We start from the raw sequence: 13,126 nt of genomic DNA on the forward strand, positions 1-13,126 counted from the left end.
ACATTCCATAGAATGTTGCTAATGTTCTATATTGAAAGGTTGCATAGCAACACACCGTTTTGAAAATAATGAGTAATAATGATGCATGACATGTATCATCAACACTTTTCAAAAATGCGTTACCATGTGACCTCTAGAAATAGAACATGAGCAGCCTTCTATGTTTGATCCAGCGCTACGCAGCAACACACCTCTGATGATGTTGACATTGACGAGACCCAGCTAGTCTTCTGAGCGCTAGCATTACTACGCCACTAGCATTAGCAACGAAAGGTACTGAGAAACGCAGGTTTGGCTGCGGGAGTGCATGGATAGCGGACTGCCATTTCTACGACAGGTTGTTGTTCCTGTTTTCTTTTTGAGAGTACAGCGACTTCGAAGCAGGTATGTCACGTTTAATTACATTTTACAGTAGACACGTGGTAAACAAATGCATCTGTGTAATGGCATGACTGTTAGTCCGTCAGTAGCAACGGTGGTAGCATTGTTAGCTTTAGCTTGAACTAGCTCGCTTGCTCGTCACCAACATGCATGTTCGACTTGTGCCGTGTTGTTTTAGCAACACGTATCGAGTGGTTGTCTAACTATCGTTCAGATATGGTCCAACTATCGTCACATACCCTCTCCGAAGTCGCTGCCGTCGCTTCCCTCTTCACGATCGCGGACCCAGCAAAAAAGAAAACACGGAAGTAAAAACGGCAGGCCGCAGTCAAAACCTGAAAAACACTGAGGCATTTTTCAGCCCGTTTTGCTCCGAAAATCAGCTGGTTTGTGTCGATGTAAACATCAACTCAAGTTTGTTGTTATCTGGAGCGGATTGAACATTCCATAGAATGTTGCTAATGTTCTATATTGAAAGGTTGCATAGCAACACACAGTTTTGAAAATAATTCATAATAATCATAGATGACATGCATCATAAAGACTTTTCAAAAATGCGTTACCATGTGACCTCTAGAAATAGAACATGAGCAGCATTCTATGGAATGGTTGATCCAGCGCTACACAGCAACACACTTCTGTTGATGTTTACATTGAGGAGAACCCGCTGGTTTTCTGAGAGCTAGCATAACTAAGCCATGAGCATTAGCAACGAAAGGTACTGAGAAATGCCTCGGTGGTAGGTATGTCACGTTTAATTACATTTTACAGTAGACACATAGTAAACAAATGCATCTGTGTAATGGCATGACTGTTAGTCCGTCAGTAGCAACGGTGGTAGCATTGTTAGCTTTAGCTTTAACTAAGACTGTGAGGTGGAGGAGGCCAGACGAGACCAGCTATTCCACTTAGACACAGTCCGTCTGGCGTAAGGACAGACACACTGATCTCTGATGAGGAGGATTTCTCATTGTACAATGTATGCTCCCTCCTCTGTCTCCCCTCAGCTCCAGCAAAGCCCTCCTCCTGCAGCTCCTGTACCTGGTCCCTGTGAGAGGTGAGAGGGGGGCGGTGAGGCGTGCTGTGTCCCTCTGCAGTGCCCTGGGTGGAGAGCTGGACCTCAGTGAGACCACAAACCAAAGTTATACATAGTTAGTATATAGCTGGTATATGATTCCAATTCTCAGAATGAGCCATGAATCAGGAAATTTGGTGTTTCACATATAAGCATTAGCAATGTTTTTTTGAATTGTTTTTTTATGACTGCCATGGGAGTGGCTGTGGACAAAATCTGCGATGGCCCTATATCCAATTACATTTCTGAAGTCCCTCTCTATCAGAAGAGGTTTTATGCTCTCACCTTTAAACCCAGATGAACATGTATTTTAATCTGAACTGTCTTAGACTATTAAATATAACTTGAAATGGTGACTGACTACTGCTTGAGTTTGTTTTGTGTGAATCTGTAATGACACCAACTCTCATTACAGACCATTATTGACCAATAAGACACTTTACTAAATTTCTATTTCTATCTCTCCACTGGACGAAAGTCATTCCTATGGGATTTCCCATAGAGTGAAATAAGGCAGATTTCTTGACAGATTTCATGTTGACAGACATCAATAGCAGACTCCAAAGTCACTAGGTCTCAACTACCCAGCTTAAGCATATTGAACAACACTTATTGGATTTGTGTTCTAATGGCCTACTCTATGTTACCTAGTGATAGGTTTGGGAATTGTTATCTGGGTTTCGTTCTTCCTGGTACATCATCTAGGACTACCTTCTGACTATGTACAACACTCACACACACATGCTAGATATTCTGCCTGATGGGAGGGCAGGACAGTGATGTCAGGTGTGTGTGGTCATTTGATTGTTGTTGTTGTAATGGCTTAATTACACCTCATTTGGCTCTGTTCTAACCTACCACTCTAGTCTTACACACACGTTGCTGGGGAAATGGCACAAGAAAGACGCAATCCTAGCAACGACAATTGTCAGTAGCACTAATTTTGTAATAATGATGCATGACATGTATTTTCAACACTTTTCAAAAATATGTCACTAATGTATTGGCATTATTACAACTTTGTGTTTCCAATGTATTAATAAGGGCTTTCCCTATTGGCTTCCCTATACCACATAAAACACTTGGCACTCCAGGTGGTGAGTGTACCGGAATTCTTTGGCGGTGAGTGAGTTAAACGCAGATGACGGTTCAAGATACAGCATCAGTAGACAAACATGTTTTGCAGCGCTCACTCAGTCCTGTACATCATGCATGCTCATGGTGTCAACTCAACGTATTGTATGTGTGAAATAGGACAAGCAGATCTCACTCACTAGTAAGATGAGGAAAGTGGTTCTTTTATATTTCCTGTTGTTACTTTTATATCTTTTCATGTTTTTATTATTCATTTTGGTAATTCTTGATTATTATACTTTGTTTAAAATAATCAAAGAGGGGACTGTTGGAATTGTACAATATTCTATGTGCCTCTCGACCTTTCACCTAGTGGTACCATGCCATAACCAGTACACAATGCAGAGACATGAAATCAGATGCTGGGGAATGGGGGGCCTAGGACCTGTAGCCCTCCAAGGCCAAATTCCATTGCAAGTCTATATATTCTAGTAGTAGTGTTACTATACTGGTACACAGTACACAGTGTGTCTTTATTCTTGATGGAAAGTTGGAGGACATTACATATGAATTAGTTTATTTGTGTTTACTTAATGTGGGGATGAAATATGTTCCTCTGACACTAGACACCAAAATCACTACTATAGAGAGTGAAATGTTTGATTCTGTCTTTGAGATTCTTATAGCCCAATTTTGTGCAATAATATCTATTTACTAAAATCTGATCTTTAAGAAAGATATTTTTCTCCCTCTTTACGCAGTCTTGGATATTGCTCTGTTAAAGAGAAACAATGTTTCTTCTGGAACTTTTTCAAGTTTAATTGTGGTATGATTTCTGAGTAGTTTCTTGACTATTAAAGTGATTCTACGAGATAATTTCTATAATCTCAGCCTACAGTTCTCAACGTAGCGCTAATGAGTTGGAAACGGGTCCCTGTTACATGCCCTCAGTGTGGTGCGTATGTGTGTGGATTCCACGTAGACCAATGACATCGACACACTTAACAGTAATGCTGCTTCTAAAGTTGGCGATGATAAACTAGGGAGTCTGTGGCTGAATGAGATAAAACAGTGATTCAATTGATTATATTTGTACAAACTATGCATTGATAATTCAGACACAAAATAAGAGGTTAAATAATACAGAAATAGTTATTGCCATATCCCGTAGCTTCTCTTTAATGATTCATTCATAGATAGTGACAATTCAAATAATTTGAAAATATGTGGCTGCACTGTTACTAATGCTATAAATGCAACACATGCTTATAATGTGCAAACTGAATTATAAACCCATTATAAAAGGAAACCTTAGTGTTAAGTGTCACCAAAAGAAAAGAAAACACAGAGACATTAAATCAATTTGAGATACTCTATCACTCATTTATTTGCAAATATATGTAATAAGTGTCTGTAAGTAAAGACAATGAGACTCCGGTGGCCCTGCATATCAGAGAGAGAGAGGGGAAAGGGAGAGAGGGGGGGACATAACAAGAAGGCATGTGAGGTTATTATTTAAACTTTAACTAGAATACTTATTGGATTTCACTGAAGTATCCTTTGCGGTTACTGATGGAGTTTGACCCTGTGGAATTCCTAAAAAAAGAAAGACAGAAAAAAAGAGAAAGAGAGGGGGAGGGGGAGTGCAACTTTAGTGGTAAGAATAAAATTACTTCCAATCATTTAAAATGACTTATTCCGATTACTTAATAGCGTGTGTGTGTGTGTGTGTGTGTGCGTGCCCCCTCAGAAGGACGCCATGAGAAGCTGAAGGTGGTGCTCCAGGAGGCTCGAGACTCCAACGACCAGAGACTCCGTGTTGAAGTACCAGGGAACCTCCTGACCAAACATGTCGTCCAGAAGCATCATCAGCCCGCCCTGAGGTAAGGCTCTGAGTTACTGCTAGTTCACAGTACTCATTTAAACTGAACAATAGATTGGATGCTAAATACTAGAGAGAAGGAACAGTAACAACATCAGAACTTGTCTGTACCTTCAGGTGCAGCAGGCATCTCTCAGCCTCTGGTTTCATGTTGCTGGCAGGCAGGCAGGAGTGTAGGAGAGAGTACAGACGCTCCACAAAACCACCAGGTTGCTAACAGCAAACATAGGAGGAGAGAGCAGAGAGTCATATGAACTTGTCAACAAAGTCACCCTGTAACAGTCTTCAGTATAAGAACAGTACTCACCACCACCAGGGGCCTCCCCACCATCACCCCAAACAGAACCAGCTCATAGAGGATGTCTATGAGGTTGACATGGCTAATCTAACAAAAGACAAAAACATTTACAACAAAATAGCAATGATATTAAAAAGAAGGACCCAATACAGGCACAGGTAATCAATGTGAGACTACTGAAGTGAATGAACTAACCTGATGTTCTGCCAGCTCCATCTCAATGTCACCCTGTTTGGAGGGATCACTCAGGTACCCAACAAGGTCATCATAGGCACGGATGAACTGTGCCTCGTCCTATACAGAACAAGAGAGACAATGTCAGTAAACGGTTGTTACATTTTCTCTTGATAATTCACTCTGTTGGAGGAAGCCAATGTCTTACCTTGTGATTGGCCTGAACCAGTGCTCCCAGCAGGACCTTCCCAGCCACGTACAGCTGGTTCTTGCTCTGGGTGGAACTGCGCAGGGTCTGGTAAAGGGGGAAAAAAATAGTGAGACACCATCTGACAGAAGACAGAAGAGAGAAAGCACAGAGAAAGGGTGGTTGACTCACTGTGAAGGCCTGGCGTAGGGTGGTGACCCTCAGGGCAATGTCCTCAGTCCTCTTGGTGGTCAAATAGAGGCTATGGGAGAGAATGACGCATGTAAACCGGTGGAGTTACTAAGTGATAATATGGTAAAGGCTTGATAATATGGTAAAGGCTTAAGTGTTAAGTTTGACCTCATAGCAGTTCTGGCCCTGTGGCTCAGGATCAGTGTACTGCTGCTGAGCGGGTGTGGAGAAAGAGTCAGCCCCCGACCACGCAGTGGAGGACAGCTGCCCATCCGGTCCCATACGCAGGACGGTATTCACCACAGAGATGTCTGTCTGCTACTCACAACACACACACATACACACATCTCTTTAGCTAAAATGCATGGAGGTGGCTAGCAAGCTAGCTAGTTCAAGCTAAAGGTAACTCTTAGCAACGCCCTTAGACACTGTCAACGGGTTACTTAGCCACCTAGCAGCTAACAATGCTATCATTGCTTCTAACTGGCAAAATAATCATTGCACACACAATTTGTGAGATATGTGTCTCCTGTAAAATGTAATTAAATGTCACATACCCTCTTCAAAGTCGCTGTCGCTTTCCTCTTCACGATCGCGAACCTTGCAAAAAAGAAAACACGAACAACCCGTCGTAGAGACGGCAGACCGCAGTCCACGCACTCGCGCAGCCAATCCTGAATATCACCGAGGCATTTTTCAGTCCGTTTTGCTCAGAAAATCAGCAGGTTTGTGTCGATGTGAACATCAACTGAAGTCTGTTGTTATCTGGAGCGGACTGAACATTCCATAGAATGTTGCTAATGTTCTATATTGAAAGGTTGCATAGCAACACACCGTTTTGAAAATAATGAGTAATAATGATGCATGACATGTATCATCAACACTTTTCAAAAATGCGTTACCATGTGACCTCTAGAAATAGAACATGAGCAGCCTTCTATGTTTGATCCAGCGCTACGCAGCAACACACCTCTGATGATGTTGACATTGACGAGACCCAGCTAGTCTTCTGAGCGCTAGCATTACTACGCCACTAGCATTAGCAACGAAAGGTACTGAGAAACGCAGGTTTGGCTGCGGGAGTGCATGGATAGCGGACTGCCATTTCTACGACAGGTTGTTGTTCCTGTTTTCTTTTTGAGAGTACAGCGACTTCGAAGCAGGTATGTCACGTTTAATTACATTTTACAGTAGACACGTGGTAAACAAATGCATCTGTGTAATGGCATGACTGTTAGTCCGTCAGTAGCAACGGTGGTAGCATTGTTAGCTTTAGCTTGAACTAGCTCGCTTGCTCGTCACCAACATGCATGTTCGACTTGTGCCGTGTTGTTTTAGCAACACGTATCGAGTGGTTGTCTAACTATCGTTCAGATATGGTCCAACTATCGTCACATACCCTCTCCGAAGTCGCTGCCGTCGCTTCCCTCTTCACGATCGCGGACCCAGCAAAAAAGAAAACACGGAAGTAAAAACGGCAGGCCGCAGTCAAAACCTGAAAAACACTGAGGCATTTTTCAGCCCGTTTTGCTCCGAAAATCAGCTGGTTTGTGTCGATGTAAACATCAACTCAAGTTTGTTGTTATCTGGAGCGGATTGAACATTCCATAGAATGTTGCTAATGTTCTATATTGAAAGGTTGCATAGCAACACACAGTTTTGAAAATAATTCATAATAATCATAGATGACATGCATCATAAAGACTTTTCAAAAATGCGTTACCATGTGACCTCTAGAAATAGAACATGAGCAGCATTCTATGGAATGGTTGATCCAGCGCTACACAGCAACACACTTCTGTTGATGTTTACATTGAGGAGAACCCGCTGGTTTTCTGAGAGCTAGCATAACTAAGCCATGAGCATTAGCAACGAAAGGTACTGAGAAATGCCTCGGTGGTAGGTATGTCACGTTTAATTACATTTTACAGTAGACACATAGTAAACAAATGCATCTGTGTAATGGCATGACTGTTAGTCCGTCAGTAGCAACGGTGGTAGCATTGTTAGCTTTAGCTTTAACTAAGACTGTGAGGTGGAGGAGGCCAGACGAGACCAGCTATTCCACTTAGACACAGTCCGTCTGGCGTAAGGACAGACACACTGATCTCTGATGAGGAGGATTTCTCATTGTACAATGTATGCTCCCTCCTCTGTCTCCCCTCAGCTCCAGCAAAGCCCTCCTCCTGCAGCTCCTGTACCTGGTCCCTGTGAGAGGTGAGAGGGGGGCGGTGAGGCGTGCTGTGTCCCTCTGCAGTGCCCTGGGTGGAGAGCTGGACCTCAGTGAGACCACAAACCAAAGTTATACATAGTTAGTATATAGCTGGTATATGATTCCAATTCTCAGAATGAGCCATGAATCAGGAAATTTGGTGTTTCACATATAAGCATTAGCAATGTTTTTTTGAATTGTTTTTTTATGACTGCCATGGGAGTGGCTGTGGACAAAATCTGCGATGGCCCTATATCCAATTACATTTCTGAAGTCCCTCTCTATCAGAAGAGGTTTTATGCTCTCACCTTTAAACCCAGATGAACATGTATTTTAATCTGAACTGTCTTAGACTATTAAATATAACTTGAAATGGTGACTGACTACTGCTTGAGTTTGTTTTGTGTGAATCTGTAATGACACCAACTCTCATTACAGACCATTATTGACCAATAAGACACTTTACTAAATTTCTATTTCTATCTCTCCACTGGACGAAAGTCATTCCTATGGGATTTCCCATAGAGTGAAATAAGGCAGATTTCTTGACAGATTTCATGTTGACAGACATCAATAGCAGACTCCAAAGTCACTAGGTCTCAACTACCCAGCTTAAGCATATTGAACAACACTTATTGGATTTGTGTTCTAATGGCCTACTCTATGTTACCTAGTGATAGGTTTGGGAATTGTTATCTGGGTTTCGTTCTTCCTGGTACATCATCTAGGACTACCTTCTGACTATGTACAACACTCACACACACATGCTAGATATTCTGCCTGATGGGAGGGCAGGACAGTGATGTCAGGTGTGTGTGGTCATTTGATTGTTGTTGTTGTAATGGCTTAATTACACCTCATTTGGCTCTGTTCTAACCTACCACTCTAGTCTTACACACACGTTGCTGGGGAAATGGCACAAGAAAGACGCAATCCTAGCAACGACAATTGTCAGTAGCACTAATTTTGTAATAATGATGCATGACATGTATTTTCAACACTTTTCAAAAATATGTCACTAATGTATTGGCATTATTACAACTTTGTGTTTCCAATGTATTAATAAGGGCTTTCCCTATTGGCTTCCCTATACCACATAAAACACTTGGCACTCCAGGTGGTGAGTGTACCGGAATTCTTTGGCGGTGAGTGAGTTAAACGCAGATGACGGTTCAAGATACAGCATCAGTAGACAAACATGTTTTGCAGCGCTCACTCAGTCCTGTACATCATGCATGCTCATGGTGTCAACTCAACGTATTGTATGTGTGAAATAGGACAAGCAGATCTCACTCACTAGTAAGATGAGGAAAGTGGTTCTTTTATATTTCCTGTTGTTACTTTTATATTTTTTCATGTTTTTATTATTCATTTTGGTAATTCTTGATTATTATACTTTGTTTAAAATAATCAAAGAGGGGACTGTTGGAATTGTACAATATTCTATGTGCCTCTCGACCTTTCACCTAGTGGTACCATGCCATAACCAGTACACAATGCAGAGACATGAAATCAGATGCTGGGGAATGGGGGGCCTAGGACCTGTAGCCCTCCAAGGCCAAATTCCATTGCAAGTCTATATATTCTAGTAGTAGTGTTACTATACTGGTACACAGTACACAGTGTGTCTTTATTCTTGATGGAAAGTTGGAGGACATTACATATGAATTAGTTTATTTGTGTTTACTTAATGTGGGGATGAAATATGTTCCTCTGACACTAGACACCAAAATCACTACTATAGAGAGTGAAATGTTTGATTCTGTCTTTGAGATTCTTATAGCCCAATTTTGTGCAATAATATCTATTTACTAAAATCTGATCTTTAAGAAAGATATTTTTCTCCCTCTTTACGCAGTCTTGGATATTGCTCTGTTAAAGAGAAACAATGTTTCTTCTGGAACTTTTTCAAGTTTAATTGTGGTATGATTTCTGAGTAGTTTCTTGACTATTAAAGTGATTCTACGAGATAATTTCTATAATCTCAGCCTACAGTTCTCAACGTAGCGCTAATGAGTTGGAAACGGGTCCCTGTTACATGCCCTCAGTGTGGTGCGTATGTGTGTGGATTCCACGTAGACCAATGACATCGACACACTTAACAGTAATGCTGCTTCTAAAGTTGGCGATGATAAACTAGGGAGTCTGTGGCTGAATGAGATAAAACAGTGATTCAATTGATTATATTTGTACAAACTATGCATTGATAATTCAGACACAAAATAAGAGGTTAAATAATACAGAAATAGTTATTGCCATATCCCGTAGCTTCTCTTTAATGATTCATTCATAGATAGTGACAATTCAAATAATTTGAAAATATGTGGCTGCACTGTTACTAATGCTATAAATGCAACACATGCTTATAATGTGCAAACTGAATTATAAACCCATTATAAAAGGAAACCTTAGTGTTAAGTGTCACCAAAAGAAAAGAAAACACAGAGACATTAAATCAATTTGAGATACTCTATCACTCATTTATTTGCAAATATATGTAATAAGTGTCTGTAAGTAAAGACAATGAGACTCCGGTGGCCCTGCATATCAGAGAGAGAGAGGGGAAAGGGAGAGAGGGGGGGACATAACAAGAAGGCATGTGAGGTTATTATTTAAACTTTAACTAGAATACTTATTGGATTTCACTGAAGTATCCTTTGCGGTTACTGATGGAGTTTGACCCTGTGGAATTCCTAAAAAAAGAAAGACAGAAAAAAAGAGAAAGAGAGGGGGAGGGGGAGTGCAACTTTAGTGGTAAGAATAAAATTACTTCCAATCATTTAAAATGACTTATTCCGATTACTTAATAGCGTGTGTGTGTGTGTGTGTGTGTGTGTGTGTGTGCGTGCCCCCTCAGAAGGACGCCATGAGAAGCTGAAGGTGGTGCTCCAGGAGGCTCGAGACTCCAACGACCAGAGACTCCGTGTTGAAGTACCAGGGAACCTCCTGACCAAACATGTCGTCCAGAAGCATCATCAGCCCGCCCTGAGGTAAGGCTCTGAGTTACTGCTAGTTCACAGTACTCATTTAAACTGAACAATAGATTGGATGCTAAATACTAGAGAGAAGGAACAGTAACAACATCAGAACTTGTCTGTACCTTCAGGTGCAGCAGGCATCTCTCAGCCTCTGGTTTCATGTTGCTGGCAGGCAGGCAGGAGTGTAGGAGAGAGTACAGACGCTCCACAAAACCACCAGGTTGCTAACAGCAAACATAGGAGGAGAGAGCAGAGAGTCATATGAACTTGTCAACAAAGTCACCCTGTAACAGTCTTCAGTATAAGAACAGTACTCACCACCACCAGGGGCCTCCCCACCATCACCCCAAACAGAACCAGCTCATAGAGGATGTCTATGAGGTTGACATGGCTAATCTAACAAAAGACAAAAACATTTACAACAAAATAGCAATGATATTAAAAAGAAGGACCCAATACAGGCACAGGTAATCAATGTGAGACTACTGAAGTGAATGAACTAACCTGATGTTCTGCCAGCTCCATCTCAATGTCACCCTGTTTGGAGGGATCACTCAGGTACCCAACAAGGTCATCATAGGCACGGATGAACTGTGCCTCGTCCTATACAGAACAAGAGAGACAATGTCAGTAAACGGTTGTTACATTTTCTCTTGATAATTCACTCTGTTGGAGGAAGCCAATGTCTTACCTTGTGATTGGCCTGAACCAGTGCTCCCAGCAGGACCTTCCCAGCCACGTACAGCTGGTTCTTGCTCTGGGTGGAACTGCGCAGGGTCTGGTAAAGGGGGGAAAAAATAGTGAGACACCATCTGACAGAAGACAGAAGAGAGAAAGCACAGAGAAAGGGTGGTTGACTCACTGTGAAGGCCTGGCGTAGGGTGGTGACCCTCAGGGCAATGTCCTCAGTCCTCTTGGTGGTCAAATAGAGGCTATGGGAGAGAATGACGCATGTAAACCGGTGGAGTTACTAAGTGATAATATGGTAAAGGCTTGATAATATGGTAAAGGCTTAAGTGTTAAGTTTGACCTCATAGCAGTTCTGGCCCTGTGGCTCAGGATCAGTGTACTGCTGCTGAGCGGGTGTGGAGAAAGAGTCAGCCCCCGACCACGCAGTGGAGGACAGCTGCCCATCCGGTCCCATACGCAGGACGGTATTCACCACAGAGATGTCTGTCTGCTACTCACAACACACACACATACACACATCTCTTTAGCTAAAATGCATGGAGGTGGCTAGCAAGCTAGCTAGTTCAAGCTAAAGGTAACTCTTAGCAACGCCCTTAGACACTGTCAACGGGTTACTTAGCCACCTAGCAGCTAACAATGCTATCATTGCTTCTAACTGGCAAAATAATCATTGCACACACAATTTGTGAGATATGTGTCTCCTGTAAAATGTAATTAAATGTCACATACCCTCTTCAAAGTCGCTGTCGCTTTCCTCTTCACGATCGCGAACCTTGCAAAAAAGAAAACACGAACAACCCGTCGTAGAGACGGCAGACCGCAGTCCACGCACTCGCGCAGCCAATCCTGAATATCACCGAGGCATTTTTCAGTCCGTTTTGCTCAGAAAATCAGCAGGTTTGTGTCGATGTGAACATCAACTGAAGTCTGTTGTTATCTGGAGCGGACTGAACATTCCATAGAATGTTGCTAATGTTCTATATTGAAAGGTTGCATAGCAACACACCGTTTTGAAAATAATGAGTAATAATGATGCATGACATGTATCATCAACACTTTTCAAAAATGCGTTACCATGTGACCTCTAGAAATAGAACATGAGCAGCCTTCTATGTTTGATCCAGCGCTACGCAGCAACACACCTCTGATGATGTTGACATTGACGAGACCCAGCTAGTCTTCTGAGCGCTAGCATTACTACGCCACTAGCATTAGCAACGAAAGGTACTGAGAAACGCAGGTTTGGCTGCGGGAGTGCATGGATAGCGGACTGCCATTTCTACGACAGGTTGTTGTTCCTGTTTTCTTTTTGAGAGTACAGCGACTTCGAAGCAGGTATGTCACGTTTAATTACATTTTACAGTAGACACGTGGTAAACAAATGCATCTGTGTAATGGCATGACTGTTAGTCCGTCAGTAGCAACGGTGGTAGCATTGTTAGCTTTAGCTTGAACTAGCTCGCTTGCTCGTCACCAACATGCATGTTCGACTTGTGCCGTGTTGTTTTAGCAACACGTATCGAGTGGTTGTCTAACTATCGTTCAGATATGGTCCAACTATCGTCACATACCCTCTCCGAAGTCGCTGCCGTCGCTTCCCTCTTCACGATCGCGGACCCAGCAAAAAAGAAAACACGGAAGTAAAAACGGCAGGCCGCAGTCAAAACCTGAAAAACACTGAGGCATTTTTCAGCCCGTTTTGCTCCGAAAATCAGCTGGTTTGTGTCGATGTAAACATCAACTCAAGTTTGTTGTTATCTGGAGCGGATTGAACATTCCATAGAATGTTGCTAATGTTCTATATTGAAAGGTTGCATAGCAACACACAGTTTTGAAAATAATTCATAATAATCATAGATGACATGCATCATAAAGACTTTTCAAAAATGCGTTACCATGTGACCTCTAGAAATAGAACATGAGCAGCATTCTATGGAATGGTTGATCCAGCGCTACACAGCAACACACTTCTGTTGATGTTTA

This window comes from Argentina silus, assembly GCF_951799395.1.
Source record: "Argentina silus genome assembly, chromosome: Y".
NCBI classification, from domain to species: domain Eukaryota; kingdom Metazoa; phylum Chordata; class Actinopteri; order Argentiniformes; family Argentinidae; genus Argentina; species Argentina silus.